The 5,420-nt window shown below is 37.5% G+C and overlaps 1 pseudogene; it reads right to left on the bottom strand.

The window, feature by feature from the left end:
• Positions 1–3,380: 3,380 nt before the first annotated feature.
• LOC141516875 (WD repeat-containing protein 5 pseudogene) lies at positions 3,381–4,507 on the bottom strand (annotated as a pseudogene).
• Between the last annotated feature and the right edge of the window lie 913 nt (positions 4,508–5,420).

Raw genomic sequence — 5,420 nt, 5'->3', positions numbered from 1 at the left:
AAGTTATTCACATAAAGATGATTATTGAACTTTTGAGAGCAAATAAATTGGGGGGAATTGTAGAGAATGAGAAAAGGACCAGGGACAGAGCCTAGAAGAATACCCATGGTAAGGCTATGTGGGTGATAAATAATGAATTAAGAAAAAGACTGAAAGGGAAAGGTCAGAGGTAGGAGAGCCAGGAGAGAAATGTTCACTGAGGTCAAGAAGGGGGAATGTATTCAAGAAGGGGAAATCCAAGAGCATCAAAATCTACAAAGAGATCAAAGAGTATAAGGACCACATAAAAGTAGATCTTGCAGAAAAGAAATCATTAGCATGTTATAATAATGTTTGTCCTTCATTCTTGAAGAAAACCTCAACATCAAGGAGATGATATCATGACAAGCATATGAATTGGATTTCAGTGAGGGGGATTGTGCTAAGTCACCAGTCTCATTTTCTCCTCCAGAGCAATCTGGATCCAGTTATCAAATATGAATCAGGACAATTGGAGATAGTCCTGAATACAAGGCAATCAGGGTTAAGTGAATTGTCCAAGGTCACACAGCTAGTAAGAGTCAAGTATCTCAGGCCAGATTTGAATTCCCTTCCTCCTGAATACAAGACCAATGCTCTATCCACTGCATCATCTAGCTGCCCTCATTGGCATATTGGGAGATACATATCACTAGAACAATGAAATCAAAAGCCTAACTATAATAGTTTGAGATGTGAGGAAGTAAAAGTAGCAAGAGCAGATAATTCTTTGTAGGGATTTAGCATGGATAGGGAAGAGGATATAGAGAAATAGAAAATAGTGTTCAAGTCAATTTTTTTAAGAATGTTTGAATATTATAAGCAAACTAGAAGATCAAGGAGTAATTTACTCGTCAGATCTAAGGAAAGAGAAGCACTTTATGACTAAGGAAGAGATGGAGAACATCATTAAAAGCAAACTAGGTAATTTTTATTACATTAAATTAAAAAGCTTTTGCACAGACAAAACCACTGTAATAAGATCAAAAGAAATGTAGTAAATTGAGAAATAATTTTTACAACTAGTATTTTTGATGAAGGAGTCATTTCTAAAATATTCAGAGAACTGAGTCAATTTTTCAAAAAATCAAGCCATTCCCCAATTGACAAATGGTCAAATGATATGCAAAGGCAATTTACAGCCGAGGAAATCAAAGCAATCCATAGTCATATGAAAAATTGCTCTAAATCATTACTTATTAGAGAAATGCAAATTAAAACATCTCTGAGGTATCATCTCACACCTCTCAGATTGGCCAATATGACCCAGAAAGGAAAATGATCAATGTGGGAAAGGACTTGGAAAATCTGGGACACTAATACATTGTTGGTGGAGATGTGAACTCATCCAGCCTTTCTGGAGAGCAGTCTGGAGCTATGCCCAAAGGGCAACAAAAATGTGCATACCCTTTGATCTAGCAATACCAGTACTGGGTCTATAACCTGAAGAGATGATGAAAAAGGGTAAAAACGCCACTTGTACAAAAATATTCACAGCAGCCCTGTTTGTGGTGGCAAAGAATTGGAAATTAAGTGAATGTCCTTCAATTGGGGAATGGCTTAACAGATTGTGGTATATGTATGTCATGGAACACTATTGTTCCATTAGAAACCAGAAGGGATGGGAATTCAGGGAAGCCTGAAGGGATTTGCATGAACTGATGTTGAGCGAGATGAGCAGAACCAGAAAAACATTGTACACCCTATCAGCAAAATGGGGGTGATGATCAACCTTGATGGACTTGCTCATTCCATCAGTGCAACAACCAGGGACAATTTGGGGTTCTCTGCAATGGAGAATACCATCCGTATCCAGACAAAGAACCATGGAGTTTGAACAAAGACCAAGGACTATTACCTTCAATTTAGGGGAAAAAAAACATTATCTTATTATGTAATTTTGTTATCTCTTATACTTTATTTTTCTTCCTTAAAGATATGATTTCTCTCTCATCACATTCAACCATGGAAACAATGTAAAAACTAACAGAATGTCTTCTGTGGGGGTGGGGGAAGGGAAAAAAGAATGGGGGAAAATTGTAAAACAAAAAAAATAAAATCTCAAAAAAAGGAATGTATGTTTGCAAGTAGCAAGGAAGAAATTAATTGAAAGGGAAAGGTTGAAGTTTAGAGGGAGGGAATTATCCCTTAAGAAAACTACTGGAAGAAATGGTAAGAAATAGGATCAAAGGCACATGTCATGAATTAGCCTTGAAAATGAGAAAGGCCATTTTTTTCTCAGGGACTGGAACAAAGAAGGAGTATTATGTTGTGGAGGAATTTGTAGAGAAGATGAGGGAGCTCACAAAGCATGATATTCCAGGGTAGAATTTAAAAGGTCAAATCATGTGTGAGATAGGATCTTTCAGTAAGACACTAGGGGCCTGAGAAGAAAGACAATGGTTTGGGATAGTCACTAAAGAGATAACGATAACAAGTCAGTCAGTTTTTAAAAAAACACTGCCATGAAACATCTAGAACCTGTTTAAGAGTATCTAACATGATCTTTTTTACACAAAATCCCACCTTTTTATTACAGCACATGGTACTGTAATATGTATAAACAAGAGTGTGACAAATGGGAATATATCGAGGCTGAAGTATACAGTCATGCCATTAACAGTTCCATACCATGAACTTTGAAGATACAAAATTTTCTTTACATTGAAAAATTTTACAATGTTCTAAGTTTTGTTTTGTTTTGTTTTCCCCAGAAAAACTTCAAAATGTGCTGAGAATTTCTACAAGCGGAAATTAATGGGGGGATTTGGGGGGGGGAGTAGACAATTTGTGATACAATAGTATCTATTAAACATATATAGCAAGAAGTAAACTATATAGAAGATTAAAAGATATTTCACTACAAGGTCAGTGAAACTGGGGAATAGGAAGTCAAAAACTTACAGGGTTGTATTTGATCACAGAGTTAGAAGTGGGCAAGTGATATCTTTTAAAAAATTACAGAACATTTAGTTGAGGAAAAATTCATGATGAAATGAAATTTATCCTTCTGTAATAAAAAATTAAAAATTCAGGTTTTTCCTGACTCAATTTATACACAATATAGATTGAAATTCTTTCTCTGACAGTATCAGGAGAATTAACAAGAAGTATCACCAAGTCTTTTGGGACTTTCTAGTAATACAAGCAAAAGTTTTCCCCTTAAAACAAGAAAATAAGAAAAAGATCCATTTGTCAAATAAGGTAGATGCTACTACCTCTTCTCACCAGACTACTCATTCCAGGGAAGAAAAAAGGGGATTGATTTCTTTTTAGACCAAGAAACCAATTTCAATTATCTTAGTTTCTTGCCTCAAAGGATCTACTTCTTGATACAGTCTCTAACATGATATCGAAAGGGCTTAACTGTCACTCTTCCAGAGTTTAATTGTTTTATCATTTTCTAATGCAGCTGATGCAATGATGTTTTCTGTAGGGTGACAAGCTGTTGAAATCACAACATCTGTATGGCCTTGTAATTTCTGTAAGATCTCTTTTGTCTGAAGGTTCCAAATATAGATCAGGTTATCTTCTGATACAGACACAATCCACTTTCCACCAGTGACTGAAAAATTAGCAAAAATGCGGTATTTCTCCTTCTTGTGACCAGTGTATGTCTTGCTGTAGTTCCATAGCTTAAGAGTGTTGTCCAGAGTTGCAGCAAGAATGTATTTACCATTTGGAGAGAATTTTACAACAGACACAGGAGGATTATTATCATCAGTAAGTGTTTTTAAACATTGACCTGATGCTGCATTCCAGATTTGACAAAGACCATCATAACTACTTGATGCTATCAAGGATCCAGTCATGATTAAAATGAACAGCTGAAACTGGGTCATAATGAGCAGGCAAAGTCTTGAGGAACTTTCCTGTTTTTATATACCATATTCTTTTTTTTTTGGCAAGGCAATGGGGTTAAGTGGCTTGCCCAAGGTCACACAATTATTAAGTATCTGAACCCGGATTTGAAGTCAGGTACTCCTGACTCCAGGGCCAGTGCTCTATCCACTGCCACCTAGCCACCCCAACATCCCATTATTCTTACACTTTCATCAAAAGATCTTGAAATGAAGTTCTATTGGGGACTGAAGCTTTAACAAAAGACATAATTACTGTGAGCCTTCAGTGGTTTTTAGACACTTCCCAGAGCTAACATCCCATATCTTAAGAGTTTTATCATTGGAAGCAAACACAAGAAGATTGGAATCTGATGACCAGACATCATCTGAGATTCCCAGTTTGAGGGCCAGATATTGTTTTCTCAAATTTTCCATCATATGTTCCCCAAATTTGAATGAGTTTATCTGCAGAAGAACTTGCTAACCATTCTCCATTTGGACTAAATTTTACCGAAGATACAGCTTTAGTGTGTCCTGCTAGTGTGACCTTTAATGCGTAGTTTGGCTTTCCAGGTGCAGGCTGATGAGGAAGGTGTAGAGTGGGTTTTTGCAGCTTCTGCCTCTGGTTTCTTTTCTTCTGTTGCCATGGTTCTGAAACTAGCAAGTCAGACAGAAGATGCTTAGGGATGAAAAAGGGATACTCAACCAGAATACATCAACAGTGGAAAGAAAATCTGTGTTTGGTCATCTAAACCTCAGGTCTGCTCAGGCTGAAGCCTTATCAGCCGCTAGAGCTCAGAGCAGCTGGACTCGGGCCAGGACCCACGGCCAAGCGTCGGCCGTCTTAACATGATTTCAAAGAGACCCCACATTATTGTTCCTCCTTAAAGTTCAGCAACATGGGAATAGGGGTAGAGAAGGCAGATGGAAGATTGAAGACTGGCAGGATGTGAATCTGCACAGTAGGATGAGGAGGAACAGAATACAAGAGTAAAATGATAGAAGAAAAAAACGGAACTATTCAGCAGTAGGGTCAATCTGTGAAGACAGGGAGTTGGGTCAAAAGAAGGGAGATAGATTGAGGGATGGAAAGTAGATCATGGTCACTGGATAGATGAAGAGTAGGTTTAGGAGGAATAAGGAAGAGGGAAAGAAGAAAGGAGAAGTGATTACCATCAGAAAGAGGACTGTCAGAGTTCAAGATGCTAGAGGTGGCACAGCTATGGGTGACAATGAAATTCAAATTGTGACCAGCCTTATGGGTGAGAATGAAAATTAGGTCATGGGAATTCAGAGACTGACTGAAGGTTGCATGAGAGGATGGCAGGCCCTGAAATGAAATTTTGGTTTAGGTTTTAGTTGTCTGTTTATCACAACATACTACGGAAGTGAAAAGGGGGATGAAGGCATAAAGGGAGAAGTTAAATCTTCCTCTCTCCTCCTCTCACTTGCATCACACCCTTGAGAAGGTTAGCAATTCAATATATATTATCCATGTGTTGTCATGCAAAACATTTCCATAATAGTCCTGTGAAAGAAAACATAGACCAAAAGAAAAAA

Source organism: Macrotis lagotis, chromosome 1 (genome assembly GCF_037893015.1).
Source record: "Macrotis lagotis isolate mMagLag1 chromosome 1, bilby.v1.9.chrom.fasta, whole genome shotgun sequence".
Taxonomy (NCBI): Eukaryota; Metazoa; Chordata; class Mammalia; order Peramelemorphia; family Peramelidae; genus Macrotis; species Macrotis lagotis.
Note: the sequence above shows the minus strand (reverse complement) of the source record. Positions and strands in the feature narration are given on the sequence as shown.